The 21,259-nt window shown below is 47.0% G+C and overlaps 2 long non-coding RNA genes across 3 annotated transcripts in view; one reads left to right on the plus strand and one right to left on the minus strand.

Moving 5' to 3' along the window:
• LOC109280608 (uncharacterized) overlaps positions 1 to 21,259 on the minus strand; it is a 56,899-nt gene that overhangs the window by 6,555 nt on the left and 29,085 nt on the right. The window lies entirely within an intron of this gene.
• On the plus strand, positions 1,474 to 20,568 carry LOC132243854 (uncharacterized). 2 transcript variants are annotated; one of them, XR_009455444.1, is made up of 3 exons: positions 1,474 to 1,537; positions 15,407 to 15,565; positions 19,226 to 20,568. It is a non-coding gene; the product is annotated as an uncharacterized LOC132243854 (long non-coding RNA). The 2 variants fall into 2 exon arrangements; XR_009455443.1 differs by lacking the exon at positions 1,474 to 1,537 and adding an exon at positions 12,616 to 12,881.

Raw genomic sequence — 21,259 nt, forward strand, 5'->3', positions numbered from 1 at the left:
CAACACTAAAGACCTGATTGTCATGGGTGACTTCAACTATCCTGACATCTGTTGGGAAGCCAGCTCCATCAGGTCAACCAACTTCCTGGCAGCTATTGATGACCCGTTCTTGACACAGGCTGTGGAAGAACCAACTAGGAGTAAAGCCACTCTGGACTTAGTGCTGACCAAAGGGGAAGACATGGTAGGGGACTTGAAGATTGGAGGTACTCTGGGTGACAGTGACCATGACCTGATTAGGCTCACCATCCTCCGAAAGGCTGGGAATTCAGCCAGTAGAACAGAAGTCCTAAACTTCAGAAGGGCAGACTTTGGTAAACTCAGGAGTGTAGTTAGAAAGGCCCTCTGTGACCAGCAACTGAATGATTTGGGAGCTCAGGGTGGAGTTTCCTTAAGGGGGCAATACTCACTGTTAAAAAAGAGGCCATCCCCACATGGTCAAAAAGTGGGAAAAGGACTAAAATGCCCGCTTGGCTTAACAGGGATATCAGGGAATTTTTGAAAAAGAAAAAAGAAGCATATAAGCAATGGAAAAATGGTTCAGCATCCAAAGAGGAGTACAATCATACAGCCAGGGTCTGCAGGTATGAGACACAGAAAGCCAAGGCAGGCATGGAGATCAAGCTGGCAACTGAAATAAAGGACAACAAAAAGTCCTTCTATAGGTATATAGGGAGCAAGATAAATCAAGCTCCACTGTGGGACCCTGACTGAATTCGGGAGGGGCCAGCCCACAGTTGATCTCCATGAAAAGGCAGAGCTCCTAAATACTTACTTCAGTTCGGTGTTCCTGAAATCAGACAGGAGTTGTTCACCTGTTTAGAGGCCCAGGGCATATGGGGAAGATAACAGTCCACATGAAATCAGTCCCAAACAGGTGAGGGTACTCTTAGAACATTTGGATGTGTTCAAGTTTGCTGGGCTAGATGACCTGCATCCGAGAGTCCTGAAAGAACTGGCTGAGCTCATAGCAGGGCCTCTGGCAAAGCTGTTCCAAGAGTCATGGAACTTGGGAGTGGTCCCGAACAACTGGAAGAGGGCTAATATGGTACCCATCTTTAAGAAAGGGAAGAGAGACAACCCTGCAAACTACAGATCGGTCAGTCTAACCTCGGTCCTGGGAAAAATCTTTGAAAAAATTGCCAAGGAGGCCATCATCCATAAGCTTATAACTGGAGGGGTAATAAGAAGCAACCAGAACAGCTTTGTTGAGGGTAGGTCATGCCTAACAAACCTGGTGTCCTTTTACAATCAGGTAACTAACCAGCTGGACAAGGGATATGAAGTTGACATCATTTACCTAGAATTCAGCAAGGCCTTTGATACTGTTTCCCATGAGATCTTTTCACTTAAGCTTGTGGCAGGGCACTGTTGGTGCCTGCCACTTTAAGGGCTGAGCCAAACAGCCAGCAGGTGCTTTATTACAGTGGCCATTTTAGAACTCTGGCCACCTATATAAACAGAGCAGTTTGCTGCTGGCAGGCAGGCAGGCAGAAACATCCCCTGGCTGAAAGGCTGTTGCAGAAACATCTTGGAGGTAAGGGAAGGAGCTTAAGGGGATTGTTTGGAGGCTCCTGGTCCTGGGCATGACCAAAACTGCACCCTGCTGGGAGTGGGTGGCCTGGTGGAGCTCCCAGTGGTATGGGAGCCCCCAGGAAATACCAGGCCAGTTGCTACCCTAGTGAAAGGCCGGTCAGGGTGCCTTAACCCCTAGCCCCCACAATTCTGTGGGTACACGGAGGCCAGGCATGGCTATGGCCATCTGAGCCCAAAGAGGGTGCAAGACCCAGATGGGGCCAGGCACAGCTACAGCCACCTAAGCCCCCACCTGGGAGGGAAGCCCCGTGGCCCCAGGGAGGGGGTGGAGATGCGAAGCCTCAGTGAGGGAGCGACCTCAGTGAGGGGTGGAGATGGGGAGCCCCAGTGAGGGGGGAACCAGAGGGCTGGGAGCCTGGAGTGTATGTGTGTGAGTTTGTATAGAGTTGGCCCAGGAGAGGCCAGGGCAAGCTTGGCCCCTGTCAGGTAATTGGCTGGCCACTACCTCAGTGAGGGTCACGGGAGAGGCCCAAAAGATGATACGTCTGCCACCCAAGGTGTGTGTTACATAAAGCCTATGGCCAAAGGGGCCCGCTCCGAGAGGGAGCAAAGCGGTACATGTTGTTGATGTGTGAAAGAGACCCTGTAAGAGGGGGTGGAGTGTGAGAGGTCCTAATGAAAGGAGGGCAGTATGAATGTGTGTGTGTCTAAGGCCTGACAACGAGGGCTAAGCTTGGTCCAGCTGTTGGCCGGAAGCATTGTCACCTGGATGCCACCTGTGAGGCTTGGGCTGCAGTGTAGGGGAAGAATGGAGCCGCAGATAGTGCCCCCTGGCATCGGGGCTAGAATGGGCAGCCTCCTGCCTAATTAACAACATAATTATGTATCATCAAGGCATGGCAGGTGAGGAAGCAAGTGGTTGGCCCTGAAAAAGGTAGGCTGGCCAATGGAAGACTGGCCCCGGGAAAACCCCCTGTTACAAAGCTGAAGGGTACTGGCCTAGACCAATCTATAGTGAGGCGAGTTGACAATTGGCTCAGAGGCCAATCCCAGGAAGTTGTAATTGATGGGATGGCTGTCTCCAGTGGTGTCCCCCAGGGATCAGTGCTTCGGCTCATGCTCTTTAACATCTTTATCAATGACTTGGATGAAGGGGTGGAAAGTGCAAGGATTAAGTCTGCAGATGACATCAAGCTGTGGAGAAATGCAGGCATATCTGAGAATAGGGTCCTATGGGCTGAACGCTATCAGATGAGGTTAATGGGGACAAGTGCCGGGTCCTGCATCAGGGTAGGAAGAACTTTTACCACAACTATATGATTGGTGGTGGTCCACTGGCTGGCACTGCATCTGAAAGGGACCTGGGGGTGACAGTCGACCAGACGATGAATATGAGCCAACAGTGCTATGAAGTCGCCAGCAGGGCAAATAGAACTCTGGCCTGTATCAGCCAATGTGTTGTGAACAGATCCAGAGAGGTGCTCCTCCCCCTCTATTAGGCATTGGTGAGGCCACAGCTGGAGTAATGTGTCCAGTTCTGGGCATCACACTTCAGGAAGGATGTGGATAAGCTCAAAAGGGTACAGAGAAGAGCCACCTGTATGATTAGGGGCCTAGAAGATAGGCCCTATGAAGAGAGACTCCAGTAACTGGGTTTTTCAATCTGAGCAAGAGAAGACTTAGAGGTAACTTGATAGCTGCCTGCAAATATGTAGGTTGGACATAAGGAAAAACTTATTTTCCATAAAAGTATCTAGAATCTGGAACACGCTCCCAGCAGTGGTGGTACAGTCATTATCTTTGGAGGTGTTCAAGAGAAGGCTGGACAAGCACCTTGTTGTATTTGTTTGAGCCTTATAACTTCCTGCCCATAGCAGGGGATTGGACTTGATGATCTTACACGTCCCTTCTGGTCCTTTGATTCTATGATTCAATGAGGGAGGAGGGGATCCCTGCTTTAGCAGCAAGTGGCCAGGGAGGGAGGGGGTGGTGCAGGAGGAAGCCAGGCAGACCCTGTTGTGCCTGCAGTCTTGGCCAGAGCTCTGGCTAGGGAGCAGAGGGGCAGGGCCAGCCCTACTCTCCAGAGCAGACAGCCCAGCCCAGCTGCAAAGCATGCTGGGCTGCTGGGGGACTCTGATGCAATTTAAACTAGGAAGGGGTCTGGGACAGATGTTGCATAAACTGGTTTATGAAACTGGTTTATGTGCACTGAACTTATATTCTGTTGCAGGTTTAAACCAGTTTCTGATCACTTAAACTGGTTTATGTGTAATGTTTGTCAACCTTGTAGAGAGACTGAAAACCAGGCTTTCTTGGCAATTAACTATATCTAACGCTAGAATAAAAGAAAAGATAACAGATACCTTTAAAGATGGGGTCAGAGGTAAAAAATAATTTCTAAGGTACATTCTGCCCTGCCCTCTTTTAGTACCTCAGTGTGTCTTGCTTACTTCACATGGTTTTTAAGGGGAACGACTAGGTATCACTTTTTACACAGCCTTGATAAACTGTATAAACATTCTAATTCATAAAAAGTGATTTTGTCCTATTTCTGAGCAAGGATATGAACACTAGATCCTTGTAGCAAGGTCCCTTACTGTCAAGCCTTTGTTATTTCTGCAAGATATTTTACAGTACATTTACTTGTAAAGTTGTAAAACACCCACACAGACATCAAAACACAGGATGTAGTTTCCTGGGAGATTGTTTGTTCACTTTGTTTGGTAATTTGTGAGATTCCTTAACTTCCAGTAGATCTGTCATTTTAGCTAAGATCACACCCTTTTGGTTCCTTACGTTCTCTTGTGCTTGAAGTTATCAAGGAACTATCCCAATATTGTTCTTCAAAACACAAATCTAGCAATCTGGCATGGGGTTTTCCCTGATGAATCAGAGGTGTCCCTATTGGGCTCAGCAGTTCATCTTATGGTGTTGCTACAGGACCATACATGGAGTGATTCCTTCAATTCACACTAGAAGTCTCAGACTAGTCCCCAAACACATACAAAGTCTCTCAAAGTCCTTCAAAGTCTCTCCTCAATTGTAATTTTAGCTAGAAAAAACCTTAATTCTACTTAAAGGTTTCTACTCCTACCCATCACAAAAAGTAGTTTGTGCCAGCCTTTCCCCATTAACGGATACAGAACTACTCTGACACTGCATCTATAAAAGACTCCTTAGGCATCTCTCTATCTGTCTTGTTCCTTTTTTGGGATGTGCTACCTAGGTTGTCATCATATGATGCTGTCACTTAACACAACCACTAACACAACCATAAAAAGGCACAGGTGTAGCTGAGAATATAGAGGGTTAATTTACTCTGACTGTGGTTCCTTCATTTGTGAAAACTTGTAAGGTTTTTACTATATAGCGAATCTTTCATCTGTGCCAGGGGTGGGCAAAATATGGCCCGCGGGCTGGATCCAGCCTCTGAGGCCATTCTATCTGGCCCATGGGGCCCCTAAAAAATGTAGAAAATTAATACTTATCTGCCCTTGGTTCCTGTCAAAAATGACAGGAAACAAGGGGAGTTGGACCTAGGGGAAGCCTGGCGGGCTCCCACAACAGCAGGGTCCGCCTGGCCCTGCAACCCCCAGCCGGAAACCGCAGCCCAGGGCTTCTGGCCTGGGAGCATGTGGCTGCCCTGGCGGTGCAGGAACCTCAGGGAAGGGAGGGGGAGGGAGAAGGGCAGGGGGGCTGTGAGCACCTGCAGCTGGGAGCACCAGCCATGGGGCAGGGGAGGGGCCACTTTTCCACCCCTGCTCAGCTTTTCCCCAGGCTCTTTCCCTGCTCCTTCCTGGTGCAAAGGAAAGCAGCCCCTCGCCTGCCCCATGGCCAGCGCTCCCTGCTGCAGCTGGTCGCAGCCCCCTGTGGGGCTGTCCAAAGCAGGCATAGGTAGCCCCATATGGGCTGTGAGCGGCTGCAGCATGGGGTGCCGGGCATGGGGCAGGGAGCGGCCGCTTTCCCTCCCCCCCCCACGCTCAGTACCACCTTGTAACCCAGCCCCGCTGCCAGCCTGGGCCCTGCACCAGGTCCAGGCTCACCCGTCAGGGCTGCGTGTGGTGACAGCAGCTGCGGCCCCCCAGCTTGCTGCGCCAGGCAGTGTTTGCCTCTGCTGCCTGTGGGTTGCCCAGCACGTGAACTCTGGGGTGCGTTACAAGCTGGTGCTGAGTGCGGGGAAAAGCAGCCCCTTGCTCAACCCGTGGCCAGTGCCCTGCACTGTAGCTGCTTGCAGCCCGTGTGGGGCTGCCTGTGCCTGCTCCAGACAGCCCCGCATGGGCTGCAAGCGCCTGCAGTAGGGAGCGCCAGCCATGGGGCAGGTGAGGTGCCGCTTTTCTCTGTGCTCAGCACCAGCTTCTTCCCTGCCGGTGAGCAGGGGGTTGGGGCTGCGTGCTGTCCCCTGCCTGTACCACAGGGCTGTGGGGTACTGGGTGTGAGTGGGTGGGGAGCCAGTGGGAGCACGGGGCCCGCACCAGTGTCCTGGGGTCAGTGCCAGCGAGGCCCAGAGCAGGGTGGCAGGAGTGCAGTGTCCTAGATGGCAGGGGCTCTATGGAGCTGGGCTAGCTCCCTGCTCTCCCTGCTGGTGCAGCCTAGCCCAGCTCCACAGACTCCTGCCAGCCTGCACCCTGTTTTGGGTCTCACCGGTGCTGGCCCTGGGACACTGGTCCCAAGACATTGGGACATTGGTCCCAAGATGGTGACCAGGGGGCGGGGCACCTGTCAAGGGGCAGGGCTACTTAAGCAGCCCTCAACAGCCAGCCAAAATTGGGTAAGCAGCCCTCCACCCGAAATAATTCCCCCCCCCCGATCTATGCCCTGTTATGGAATCAACTGTCTGAAGCATAGCAGAAGCCCCCAACTATAGTTAACTTTCTTGTAGGTCCTGACTATGCTAAAGAAATACAGCCTGTTAAGTCTTGTTTGGATCCATTAGATCTTTGGTAAATGAGGGACACTTCTCTCCCATCTTTCAGGCAGTGTGACCACAGTATATTTATTGCCCTCTTCTGCCATTTCATCTGGTGGCAAAGAGGAAGAAAAGAAGAGATACAGGCTGCTTGTACATACTACAGGGGTTTAATTTGGTTTAGTTCTCCCTTAATTGAAATGGTGGTTTTTAAAAACACCACTTCAATTTAGGGAGAATTAAACTGAACTAAACCCCTGTGGTATGTACACAAGGGTGAGGGCCCAATTCTTACTTGGCTCTTCGGCGGAAGGGTTGGGGGGGTGGGGCCAAGCTCCTGACAAGCCAAGCAGTCCCTAAGCTGTGTGGGGGCCCTCCAGGGTGCGTGGGAGCCAGCCCGGGTGGTCCCAGGGGGCACCAAAGCCATGGAAGGAAACACCGCCACCCTGCAGCTGCAGAGGGAAGCACCCGGCCCCCGCACAGCTCAGGTAAGCAGGCAGGCTCCAGGGAGTCAAAAAAATAGATCAGGCTTGTCACTTTTTTTTTTCCTTCAGTGGAGCCTGTCTGCATGGGATGCTGCTGGGTCCCACAGCCCCTGAGCTGCTCAGGGCCTGCCAAGCCCTGAGCATGTCAGTTTCCAGTGCCCTGTGCACTGTTGCACTTTGTTAGATAGCAAACTAAAACCTCTCAGAGGTGTTTTATCTTTCTACATACCAAAGTAATTTAAAGTGGAATACAATGCCAAACATACGAACAGCGACGTCATTAAAGTGGTGCAAAAGGGCATTTAAGCCACTTTAAAGGCCAATTTTGTGGCATGTACAAAGGCTCACAGACATCAGTTCCAGCCCCCAAAATGTTGCTAGGTGTAACAGTGCACATAGAGCACTTCTCTTCTCATGTAGCTGTCCACCAACAGAAAAACAGACTACACATCAGAGGTCCAAGCAAGTGTCAACCAGGAGGGGAGCCAGGTGTAGAGAAATTAAGGGGCAGAACATAGAGAATGTTCAGTCCTCCCGTGTTGCAGAAGAGTAATACTGCTGGAGAGGAAAAAATTCCTTTTTTCAGGAAAGTGGACCAATGGGAGACCCCCGCAAAAAAACAAACGGAGGGACACCATAGCACAGCAGGATATACAGGAGATACAGAGCTGGGGATGGACTTCTAGTAGAAATGACTAGAAAATAGAAATCTTTTTGCAAAACAAAAATTGGCTTTTAAAACGTTTTTTCATCCTATATCATGACAAGAAATTCAATATATGACTACTGCCTAAGGTTTTCTGGAAAAAAACATTATCTTGGGAGGAGAAACAATGAATGATTCAGTTTCCTCACTAAGAAAACTTGTGACACTTTCTCCCTACAGAAGGTAAAGTTTGACTACCCCCTTCCAGTCTAGCTGCAGAGGCAGAGAGTAGTATAAGGATACTACTGCAGGGACCTAAGCCTGTCAACCTCCCTGCCTTTCCCTCCAACCCAGGGGAAGCATTCCACCTCTCTGCCTCTCTACAACCTGGTAAGAAGGGAGAGAAAAGTGATACATCACTGATTGTCCCCACATGTCCCAGCTATTTCTCCATGATAGCACTGATGCTTGGATTCCCTTTCATGCTTCTGACTCACCATTGTCCCTGCACAAAATTATTACCAAAGGGACCCAGGCTTTCTGCCATCAGAACCTTCCTGTGAGCACCAAATGTGAGCACACTGCACAGTTAGCATTGATTAAATTTTGCTGTATACATAGAACTAGTTCTTGTCTACCAAACACTTTTTTCTGTCATTCCTGGAGCTCCACAAAGGGTACCAGGTGTGGGAGGGGTATTGCAGACCAGCCACTCACATTTTTGTCACCAATATACCTCTACCCTATCTTCACTGTTTTTATCACAGCTGGTGCTATGCTAGTGATGGATTTTAGGAAAAATTATTTCAGATATAAGGCCTTAATGAGATCCATCGACAGTTTTATTAGGAAGAGCCCAAAAAGCCAGATGAGTAACTGAGAATTTTCCATATATATCACAGCAGGTATGCTCCCCTCACCATGCATGAGGAGGGTTCAGTGGAGACACTGGAAGAGGAGGTAGGTAGTTAGCGAGCTGCCACCCGCAAAAAGAGATGCAGGGTGGTAGTGGTGGGGGACTCCCTCCTGCAAGGCATTGAGGGACCGATCTGCCATCCAGATCCCCTAGCTCATGAGGTTTGCTCCTCCCTGAGGCCTGCATCTGGGATGTTGCAGAGAGGATCCCTAGGCTCATCTGGCCCTCTGGCCACTACCCCATGCTTCTTATCCACACAGACACGGCCAGGAGTAATCTGGACTGGGTCATGAGTGACTACAGGGCTCTGGGGGCTAGGCTCAAGGGGTCAAGGGTGCAGGTAGTCTTTTTCTCTGTGCTTCCGGTTGCAGGCCATGAACCTAGAAGGGAACAATGCGTCGAAGAAGTGAAACGACTTTGGCGAGAGTGCTTTGGTTTTTTTCGACCACAGTGCACAGTTCAGAGAGAGAGGACTCCTGGGAAGGGATGGCATCCACCTCATGCAGAGGAGTAAGTCCCTGTTCTTGGCCAGGATGGCTGATCTTCTAAATAGGGCTTTAAACTAAGATCGCCAGGGGACGACAAAACACTGACTGGAGCATGCCTGGGGACTGGCGCACAAGAAAGCTTCGAAGTTGGGGACACTAGGAGAGGCACTCTTGCAAGAGCCGAGGGAATGGTTCTCCCACAGCGTGACAGGAAATCGAGAGCCTCATTTGGAGGACTCAGGTTCCTGTACACTAACGCCAGGAGCATGGGGAATAAGCAGGAGGAGCTAGTGGCATTGTGATCTAGTGGCATTGGGCATTATGATCTAGTAGGGATTACGGAGACTTGGTGGGACTCCCCACATGATCAGAATGTAGCCATAGAGGGCTACACCCTGCACAGATGGGACCAAGTAAGGAAGATAGGTGGAAGTGTAGCTCTCTATGTGAGGGAGCAGTACACCTCCTTGGAGGCCAACATCAGCTCCAAAGAACAGGAACTCAAAACCCTCTAGGTCGAACATGGGTTCATTAAGGGCAGGTCCTGTCAGACCAACCTGATTGCCTTCTACGATCAGGTCACAAAATCATTGGATGCAGGTGTCAAGGTGGATATAGTCTTTCTAGACTTCAGAAAGGCCTTTGACACTGTCTCCCACCCCATTCTCATTAAAAAGCTAGGTGACTGTGGTATTGATGCCTACACAGTCAGATGGGTCGCAAATTGGCTGAGGGGCCGCACCCAGAGAGTGGTGGTGGATGGGTCATAATTGACCTGGAGGGATGTGGGCAGTGGAGTCCCACAGGGCTTGGTCCTCAGGCCCTCACTGTTCAATTTCTTTATTAGCATCTTGGACGAGGGAGTGAAAAGCACCCAGTTCAAATTTGCTGACAACACCAAGATTTGGGGCAAGGTGGGCACGCTAGAACAGAGGGACAGGATACAGCTGGACCTGGACAGGTTACAGGGCTGGGCAAATGAAAATAGGATGGGATTCAATACTGACAAGTGCAGGGCACTGCACTTGGGCAGTAAGAACCAGAAGCATACCTATAGGCTGAGGTACTCCCTTCTCAAAAGGACAGTGGCAGAAAGAGATCTTTATCTATTCCAAAATGAACATGGGCCACCAATGTGAGGACGTGGTCAGTAAGGCTAACCGCACCTTGTCATGCATCCACAGATGCATCACAAGCAGGACCAAGGAGTTGATCCTCCCTCTCTATGGGACACTGGTCAGGCCACAGTTGGAGTACTGTGTCCAGTTTTGGGTGCTGCACTTTAGGAGGGACGTGGACAGCATCGAGAGGGTCCAGGGGAGGGCCACTTGCATGATTCAGGGACAGCAGGGCAGACCCTATGAGGAGAGGCTACGGGACCTGAACCTGTTCAGCCTTCAAAAGGGAAGGCTGAGAGGGGACCTGGTGGCCATCTATAAACTTACCAGGGGGGACCAGCGGGGAATGGGAGAGACCCTGTTCCCCCAAGCACCTCCTGGAGTAACAAGGAATAATGGCCATAAGTTGTTTGAGAATAGGTTCAGGCTGGACATTAAAAGGCACTACTTCACAGTCAAGGAGGCTAGGATCTGGAACCAAATTCCAAGGGAAGTGATGCTGGCTGCTACTTCGGGGGTCTTTAAAAGGAAGCTTGATAATTACCTAGCTGGGGTCATATGATCCCAGTATACTCTCCTGCCCAGGGCAGGGGGTCGGACTTGAAGATCTACTTAGGTTCCTTCCGACCCTACATCTATGAATCTATGAAACTATGGGGGCCATGGTGAGAGAGACGTAAATGTAGGTGTATACTACAGACCACCAAACCAGGGGGAGAAGCTTGATCTGGAGTTCTCTTGAGAACTGGCCAAGGCCACGTGTGCACAGGCATGGGTGACTTAAATTACCTAGACATATTTTGGGTGGAACACTCAGCCAAGTTGGATCAGTTGTGTTGCTTCCTGACCTGTATCAAAGAGCTCTACCTGACTCAGAAAGTGCACGGGCCAACCAGAGGTGATTCTCTCCTACACTTGGTCTTGGCCAAAGAAGACGGTTTGGTGAGTGACTTGAATATAGAGGCTAGCCTGGGCTACAGTGACCATGGAACCATCATGTTCACTGTCTATCACAAGGCAGGCAAATCAGCTAGCAGGGTTGAAGTTTTGGATTTCAAAAACATGAATTTCAACAGGCTCAGGGCAATAGTAGGGGAAGTGCTACAAGACCAGGGACTGAAGGTGAAAGGAATGCATGAAGAGTGGTCGGTCCTCAAGGAGATGATCCTTGAAGCACAAAATAAGTCCATTCCCATGAGAAGGAAAAGTAGCAGAAGGATTGGGTAAGCCCTCTTGGCTTAATAGGGATATCATGGTCCTCTTGAAAAAGAAGAAAGAGGCATACAGACAATGGAAGCTTGGGACAATCCCCAAGGATGACTATACCACAATGGCCCACACTTGTAGGAAGTAGATTAAAAATGCTAAGGTGTTGACTGAATTTAAACTAGCAACAGAAATCAAGGACAATAAGAAGTCTTTCTTTAGGTATGTAGGGAACAGGAGGAAAACAAATGGCAGCATGGGGCCATTGCTTAACAACTCAGTACAACTGGTTACTGACACTCAGGAAAAAACTGAACTCCTGAATGACTACTTTGCTTCGGTATTTCACCAGACTAAGGGGAAAATTATACTAGATAAGGTTCAGAATGGGCATGGTGGGAATGACCGCATTCCTACTGTTCATGTTGATGATCAGTTTGAAAAGTTAGACATTTATAAGTCAGCAGAACTGGATGAACTTCGTCCAAGAGTGCTGAAAGACCTGGCTGAAATCATCATGGGACCTCTGGTGAAACTCTTCCAAAATTCGTGGTGCTTGTAGGAGGTGCCTGAAGACTGGAAAAGAGCCAATGTTGTGCCCATCTTCAAGAAGGGGAGGAGAGAGGATCCTGACAACTATAGGCCAGTTAGCCTAACTTCTATTCCAGGGAAAATCCTGGAAAAATTCATCAAGGAGTCTATGTGTGATAGGCTTGCAGAAGGTAGGATTCTAAATGACAGCCAACATGGCTTCATTGCAGGCAGGTCTTGTCTTACCAATCTCATCTCCTTCTATGACCAGGTAACTTGCCACCTGGATAAGAGAGAAGAGGCTGACATTGTATAACTAGACTTCCAAAAGGCCTTTGATATGGTATCCCATGATGTTCTCATGGGAAAATTGGAGGATTGTGGGCTTAACTGCTCAACAGTTAGGTGGGTAGGAAGCTGGCTGCGGGGTGGGATACAGAGAGTTCTAATTAACAGATCTGTGTTATCCTGGCAAGAAATGCCCAGTGGTGTCCCTCAGGGGTCTGTGATTGGTCCAGTGCTTTTCAACATCTTTATCAATGATTTGGATGTGGGGGTGAAGAGCTACCCTGGCCAAGCTCGCAGACAACACCAAGCTATGTGGAACCACGGTCATGCTTGAAGATAGGCAGCAGATACAGGTGGACCTAGACAGGCTGACAAGTTGGGCGGATTGGAACCAGATGAAGTTCAACATTGAAAAGTGTAAAGTCTTCATCTGGGGATGCAGGGGTTTGGGTTGTAGCCGTGTTGGTCTAAGGACATAGGCAGACAAGGTTCCTTGGGTGAATTTGATATCTTTTATTAGACCAACCCAAATGGTTGGAGAATAGTTATTAAGCAAGCTTTCGGGTTCAAAAACCCTTCATCAGGCTAAGGAAGTTTCAGCAGTTGGTGTGTTCTGGGGATGAACACTCTCCAACATACTTACAGGATCAGTGGCACCAAACTGGATAGCACCATTGTGCGAGGGTGAATGTCTCCCCGGCCTCACTCGGAGCTCTCCTGCCATGACTTGAGATGGAAGAAAGAGTTATTCCCCAAATGAGGTGAGATACCATTGACCACCCAGATAGTAGTTTAACAAGGTGTCATATTTATTGAGTGCTAGTTACAAAGCCTTAATTGGCTGTGCTTATTGCTTGTTAGCAGGGAAGCGGTTTCTTCAATGCCCTGCCTAGCGGTGCATTTTCTCTTTAACTGGGCTGCGGTTCCATCACCGCCTTGCTGAGCCTCTCGCGGCTTCTTCCCCTTAATTCCCATTTCCAAAGTTTGTCCTCCATGCTCCCCAGACCTGTCTTCGGTTGCCCTCGTCGCCCGCAACCCCTTGGGTAAGTATCCTGCTGCTCACCGGTCAGCTGTTGGCCTGCAGTCCCTCAGGCTTACATGTTTCTGTTCTGCTCATCATCCACCGTGTATTCTTCTCTTTCTCCAAGTGCCCAGAGGACAAGGTTCTGTCCCTCGCTGCCTGACTTTTAAGTGTGGCGTCCGCTTTCATTTCCCACCTGGCAGCCGCTTTCTTATCTCCACCTGGTGTGCAAATCCTCATCAGCTGGGCTCGGTCAGCTGCTGACCTTGTCCTTTTTGTGACCCAGTCCCCTTTAGCTACCTGCGTCCCATGATTTTTCCCCAAGTAACAGGGTTTCTATCTTAAAACCCTGTTACAACCGTGACTGAACGGGACCTAGGGGTAATAATAGACCATAGTATGAACATGAGCCATCAGTACAATGCTGTAGCCAGCAGGGCAAACAATACTCTGGCATGCATCAACCAATGCATCTCAAGCAAAGCCAAGGAAGTGATTTTTTCACTTTACTTAGCATTGGTGAGACCGCAGCTGGAGTACTGTGTCCAGTTCTGGGTCCTACACTTCAACAAGGACGTGGAAAAGCTTGAGAGAGTCCAGAGAAGAGGCACCCATATGATCAGAAACTTGCAAGGCAAGCCATACATGGACAGGCTGAGGGACCTGGGGTGCTTAGCCTAAAAAAGAAAAGGGTGAGAGGGGACTTGGTAGTAGCTTACTGCTACATCAGGGGAATACATCAAGGGCTCAGTGAACAACTGTTCACCAGGGCACCCTTGGGAAAAGCCAGGAGTAAGGGCCACAAGCTCCTGGAAGACCATTTCAGGCTTAACACTAGGAAAAACTTCTTCACAGTCAAGGTGTCCAGCCAGTGGAATAAACTCCCTCCAGAGGTGGTGCAATCACCTACCCTGGAAATCTTCAAGAGGAGACTGGATGGTCACCTCGCTGGGGTTACCTGACCCCAGTTGTCTTTCTTGCCTAGTGCAAGGGGGCTGGACCCAATGATCTTGCGATGTCCCTTCCAGCCCCTTACAATCTATGAATCTATGACATGAGGAGTGCTCTGCTTCTTTCCTTTGGCTGTCTTCCCTCTCTCAACATTTGCAGTTAAACCTTAACAAAATATGACAGAGGGTTGCCCAATGTGCATGCTATGCAGTGTATTCATTCTTACTGCCACCTCATTTCGTACAGAAAATGCTGCCCTCCCAAATACCCATTTTACAATAAATTACATGGAGAGGGAGATTTTGTGTTGTTGAAAGGGCTTGCTGGGAGTAAAGGGACTTGCTAACAATAATGAAAGCTCTGATCTACTGATTAAAATTACTAAATAAAAGCTAGATATTGTATTCTTCTTCTTCTTCTTCTAATTGATATGACTAGTTTAAGTAATTTAAACTCCTTTTCAGATGTATTGCAAATACCAAAGGTGGACATTTTTAAAATTGCTTTTAGAATTATTGAGGAACTGCATTTTACATAGATTGACATACAAACACTGTACACTGTTAATGGTAGTACAGTCAAATCACTAGAATCCATTAAAACAATGCTCCAGATGTGCAATCTCTGCCCCCACAAAAATAGAGTCTTACATGTGGTTAATACCAGAAAGAATCCACAGCTTCAATTATCAGAGCATCCAAATATGTTGTTTAATGTAGAAAAAAGCACTTGCAGCATTTTGAAGTATCCAGTCAACAACACATTGCTAAATCTAAATAATTGAAATCCTGGAGAAATTTGAGCTAAATCTGTCTGGATTATAGCTGTGGGATTATCTGAATACTAAATTACTGTATATATTTTACTCACAAACATTAAAGACAGACAGTGTAAGAAGATGGATGACTATGCAGATCACAATAAAACCCACCCCCAACAGATTTCTTTATACAGTGGGTAAATAACCCCTTTCAATTTATCAAGCATTCTGGACTGAATTAATGCTATTGTTTATTTTGTTGTTCCTCTGTAGAGGAATATGGTTTATCTTGAATAGCTCTGTTAGCACCAGAAAAGCAATAATAGTTTTTGTCTGTAGGCTCTTGTTTACAATACATACAATACAAGAATATTAATTGGGTGCCTTATTTTGTGTTACTGAATTAAAGAAAAAAAAAAAGCCCGTAATTTTGTGTGTAATCTGAAAAACAAACAACACAATATTTAAAGAAAGGATTTACTGTGATTGTCTTGTTAAACCTCATTCTTCCCCTCCCCTTGTTGTTTACACTTAAATATTTCTGTCTTTCTAAGGACATACAATGAATGAACCTGGATTGACCTGACACATAGCATCTCTCAAACTTTCCCCTTGAATGATTCACAGACGTGTAAGCTGTGACCAAAACAGCAAAAAGAGAAAATGCAGGTTACTGTACAGAATGAATTGAATACTGAGTGACTTTGAAAGAGGTGATATTGTCTAAATAAAGTGTGTCATTCATAATGTTTCCTTCTCTTTAAGGGCACTGCTATTGATTATTATCATACATTTCTTTTGTTGTTAGTTTATTATACTTTGAAGATTATGTGGGAAGTGGTGTTGATTTAAGAATTATTTAAATTATTAAGGGATTTATTTGGACACTGCAGGCATGTCCAGACAACTGCGGACATTTGTTTCCCCAGGGACACACCTTATGCTGCTGCTTGTCCCCGAGAAACACCTATGCCACGTGCACTCTGATGCATGGCAGGTTGCCCTGGGTGGGGCAGGGGAGGCTGGGCCAGCAACTATGCTGACCCCAGCAGCCTTACCTGGGGTCTTGAGGGCATGCTGGGGCTGCAGCCATGGCAGGAAGCCTGGCCAGCAGCTGGAGTGTAGCTCTGGCTGGTCAGGCTTCAGTTTGGGTGGTGTGTGCTGCTGCCACGTGTGCTGCCCTGCCTTTTTTCAGTGTGGGTTTTTTTTGACCCTGGGATCTCCTGGGGTCCAAATCCCCCCCCCCCCCCAGGGTGCTGCAAGGTAGCCACATGGAGAATACCTGCATATGTGGTGTGTGGCATCGCAGACAGGGCTGTGGTGCCACATACCTCATGTCTACGCTCGTCTGAGCATGACTGTAGCAGGGCACTAAGGTGCCTGCTACTTGGAGAGCCGGAATAGGTGCTCAGGTGCCGGTTGCTAGGACGACCAGAGGGAACCAGTGTCCCACACCTGCTAGCGGTCAGCTGACTGGAAGGAGAGGGCCTGGCTCCCATTTAAACACCAGGACTGAGGCCGAGGAGGCAGTTCCCTCCTGGCTGCCAAAGGAGAAGGAGCTCTCCTAGAACAACCAAAGGGGAGAGGCCTGGCTGCAGGAACGGCTTCTGCCACTGTGGAGGGACAGAGTATTTCCTGGTAGGGTGAAAGTTGTTAAAGCCAGGCGGCTCAAGTTTATGTTATGGCCGAGGGGCTCACATTTTTGTTTACTGTTTAAGACCGGTGGTTTGGGTGAGGCTACTAGGGGTTGGAGGAGGCCTCATAGGAGACCCACAGCAGTGTGGAGATCCCAGCCCTGGCAAGGGCACAGCATTCGGGTTGCACTGACCCCAACCCCAGAGAGGGGGGCAGCAAGAAGCCCCAGAGAGGGGGCATTGGGTGGGTATGGTGAGGTCTAGAGAAGGGGGCAACATTTGAGAAGCCCTAGAGAAGGGGGCAGCATTTTGGAGGAGCCCTGGAGAGGGGAGGCAGCGAGAAGCCCCGGAGAGGGGCGCAGACCCTGGTGCCAGTGAGGCATGTCATTAAAGAAGCCGGGGAGCTCAGGTGTGCCTGTGGTGCAGCTTGGTGTTTGTAGTGGGGGAGTTTTCAGCCTGGGGGGCCGCAGGCTCGGGGCTGTCCCCTGGTTTTGGGGCTTGCGACCCTCTGGCTGGGGGGCTGGTGCCCAGGCCTCTGGGCCAGGCTACAGATTGGAGCAGGAAAAGGGGCCATGGACCTCAAGACAATACAAAAGGCTAGAGCCTCAGAGTCAAACCCTGTTTAGTGGGTTTAGACAGGAAGGCCTAGCTAGAGAAAATCAAGGGTCAGTCTCACAGAGGGGAAAGGCCCCAACATACCCAATACAATAGGCAGCCTCCCGCTCGCAAGAACATCATCATAATTTCCATCAAGACGTGGCAGGAGAGTATAGGGCGGGACATAAGAACCCTAAAGAAGGATCCAAGGGCACCCTACGCAAGGCGGAGTACTAGGAAGATGGCGCTGGGAAGGGCGACCTGTTACAATGACCTATGTTTATTAATTTTTTACCGTTGGTGAACTATATTACTGCTGGGAAAGAAGGTACAGTATAGGCTCATGTTGGTATCTTAATCACATTTTTAAATTTAAAAAGTGTATATGAAGCTAGTTAAAAAACTTTGATCATGTGAAAAGCTTAAATATGCCCAGCTTTTAAGAAGATATGTAGTTTTTAGCAGAAAATAAATGGAGAATGGGTATAAGAACATTGTGCTTTAAGGAGAAAATAGAGCTATTTATGAATAGATGCCAAAGAGATTTTGCCATGGTTTTCTAAAAAGGCAGTTCTCATAAAATGGTTATGGACTATTAGTAGTTTGCAATGAGAGCCACAGAAAGAAATAATGGCTATACCTATGCCAGTTTTTCCCCTTTAAAATGCTCTACCCCTTGTGTACCTCTAAATGGTAGTAGTAATGGTGGCAGTATTATTGTGGAAAGAGTCCAATGTTAGCACTTTTATGTGTGCAAACTTGGTTTGCAAAATAAACCCAGAGATATCAAATAGGAATCCACAGTTAAAAAACATTCTGCCCCATTGTGGTCTTTCTGAGTCCTTTGCAACTGATGAATTACTCTATTATTTTTCTGTAATCAAAAAATGAGTGAAAGCTAAGAGCTGGCATTTTCCAACATGTGCCCTCAGTCTAAAAAGGTTGAGAGCCACTTTCATAAAGGAAAGTGATGAAAGGTGAATTAATGAGTCCAGTCTTGTTGTGCATTGATGCTTCGTGAAGCAGATGTTGCAAGGACCCAGAACTTTGCAGGATCACAACCAAAGAAAGGCTGTCTCTAACTAAATTATATACAGAATAGAAAAGCTAGAAAATGACAAGTAAGTTAAGAAGTATTTTATCATTAGTTGAATAGGATGGTTTATATTACAGTAACTTGTTTAATTTTTTAATGCTTTCCAGTTTTATGAGTGAACCTCACTTAATGAGAACTAAAGGAGAAGAGATGTTACAAAAAAGGGAGAATTAGTGGAACAACAAAAAGGAAATAAAAAAAACCCAAAATATTTTTTTAAAAGCAAATCAGTCTAAAAAAGTCCATGGAAAAAGGTCCATCTGATACCTTATTACCAATGTACCAACTCTAAGGAGCTGGCACAAAGGAAAAAGAGCTTGTCAACTTCTAAATAGCATAGCATAGATATAGATTAAACTATGTAATATGATGTTTCATATTACTCATAGGAATGGCAGAAATGTTTCTCCTCCCCATTTATTACTTATGGAATCTATTCCACTGTATTTCCTTCCTGCTGATAGTCCAGACATCATTTGAATTAATCCATCTACCAAAAGAAACTTAACCTTAAAGGAAAAAAATCAAATCAAATTAGAAATGTTTTAGATGTCTTGAAAACATGTGCAGAGGTGTAGCAATGCAGGCAGGTGCTGGGGACAGGTGCCACACATGGCAGCTTCCAGTTGCTGCCATACCATGTGATTGTGATTGTGGTTATGAAGCTGCAGCAGCAGTTTTTTCTGCCTATCTCCATCCATAAGTCAGTGCCTGGGAAAGCTACCCCACCCTATTTACAGCACTGCACGTGTATGTCACGGCTGGTATGAACAGTATCTCAGATGAGTATCCACTAAAAAGATGGTGAAACCAAATCCAAAACCTGATTCAGCACATGTTGAACTTTATTTTGGCTTCAGTAGGACTTCAGGTGCTTAAATCTATGCAGGGGCTTAAGCACTTTGCTGAATTAGTCTCAGCTGAGATGTTAATCTGTCAACCAAATATTGCATTCCACACTCATACCTTATAAAATAACTGCTATACAAAAACAAGACAGGCCAGCAGGGTTTCATATTTAACAGAAAATTAATGCTTTCTTTCAGAGTTACCATCAGATTTTACAAAATTGTCTACAGTTGTTGCTGTCATAGAGATACCGTTGTTGCAGAGTTACAACTTAACTGACATTAATTCATATGGTATTCTATAAAAAACTTCAGTGGTCAAATTCCCCACCTTACTATATAGCGCTGAGACCTGGCCAATGTACAGGAGACATCAAGCCACTGGAGAAGTAGCATCAACGCTGCCTGTGGAAGATCGTTTGAATCCAGTGGGAAGACAGATGCAAATATTAGTGTCCTCTCACAAGCAAAAACCATGAACATCAAGCCAATGATCATCCAACTGCAACTTCACTGGGCTGGCCACATCATCTGGGTGTCCGACTCATGATTCCTGAAGCAAGTTTTATACTCCCACCTCATTAAAGCCATACACTCAAGAGGAGGGCTGAGAAAGCACTTCAAGAATGCCCTCAAGGCCAACTTGAAAAAAATATAACATCAACATCAGCTCATGGGAAACTATTGCCTAGGACCACCCCAAATGGAGGAAGAGTCTGCTTCAAGGATCTCAGTACTTTGAAAACTTACAGTGACAACAAGAGATGGAAAAGCAGGAGTGGCAGAAACACCATGTCACAGACTGAATCAAGAACCCAGAGCCACCCACCATGCATGGAAAAATGTGCCCAAGCTGCAACAGTGTCTGTAAATCCCAGATAGGCCTTGTCAGCCATCTTCAGACCCACAGATAAGACAATCATGGAAGATAATCATCCTTGGGATTGCCGATGATGACAATTTAACTGACATGAATTCAGATGGTCTTCCATAAAACCTTCATCAGTCAAATTCTTGCTAGGTTGGCAGTTACCATCTGATGGATGTTCAGAACATGCTAGGGGAATGGTTGTTTCATTTACTTTAATTTCCTTTAGGACAGTAGACCATGTAAGAAAAACTACAATAATAAATTGGCACTGGCTAGCACTAGTTTGCAACCCTCCTTCTTAGTGTCAATTGTAGTGGCTGACGGGGAAAATGAACCATTATTTCATCAGAGGTTGTTTCCCTCTCACAGGCTGTGATTGAGGCACATTGTCAGGGTAGCATAGGAGAAGAGGGGCATGTACAACTGATGCTTATGCTGTACTGGCTTCAAAGATAAGCAGCAGAAGACTTAATTTTCCAATGTCTTTCACTTATTCATCTTCCAGAGGCATAACTTAGCAAGCATATTTACCATGCTTAATATCTCATCACATACTGTGCACAGGAAAAGACAATGTTATATATGATTAAATCCTCTTTGTTTGATGTCATCTGAGAATTCTCTAGTCTTCTAACAAGCAGTATCTTATAAAAAAAATAAATTATGTTTAAAGTGGTTTTACTGTATTTAATGTTTAATATGATTATTTTTTCAAATTCTATATTCCTCTTCTTAATATTAAACTACAATTAATTCAGGAGGAACATAAATTTACAGCTTTTCCTCAGTTCTGCATAGCCAATGTAATACATTATGGCATTTTAGCAAGATGGCCTCCAACAACAAGCCATGAAAACGTCACTTGTGGTTAAATATATTAAACACATTTCCCAATCAGAGGGGAGCAAACACAGTGCATAAACAACTTCTTTGGTCAACGCAGCATTTTTCAAGTTTTGCTTTATCAGTTCTGATTTTTCAGTTATTTTGTTTCAATGTATAGTAAGCTTGCAGTAAGACTACTAAATGTCACATTTAATTAGCTGTTTTTATACCTCTTTGGGGAAGATACAGGAAGTGGGATTTCATATTTTTCATACCACACAGGTGTGAGCTCCATTTCTTAGATGGAATTAAAATGAATTCAGGATCTTATAGCAGCCTCAGCCCATAATTTTCTTGCTTTGACTCTGAGTATTAATACCAGTGGCAATGCATAGGGGGTGCACAGGGGTGCACATGCACCCCCTGAGAGTGCTGGGGTGCCCCCTCACAGCCAGTGTTCCCCACTTAGGTGACTGGCAGGGAGGGCAGGTGGGAGCGTTGGTACCCCCATGAGAGCACCAGCTGGGGAGTGGAGG

This window comes from Alligator mississippiensis, chromosome 11 (genome assembly GCF_030867095.1).
Source record: "Alligator mississippiensis isolate rAllMis1 chromosome 11, rAllMis1, whole genome shotgun sequence".
NCBI lineage: Eukaryota > Metazoa > Chordata > Crocodylia > Alligatoridae > Alligator > Alligator mississippiensis.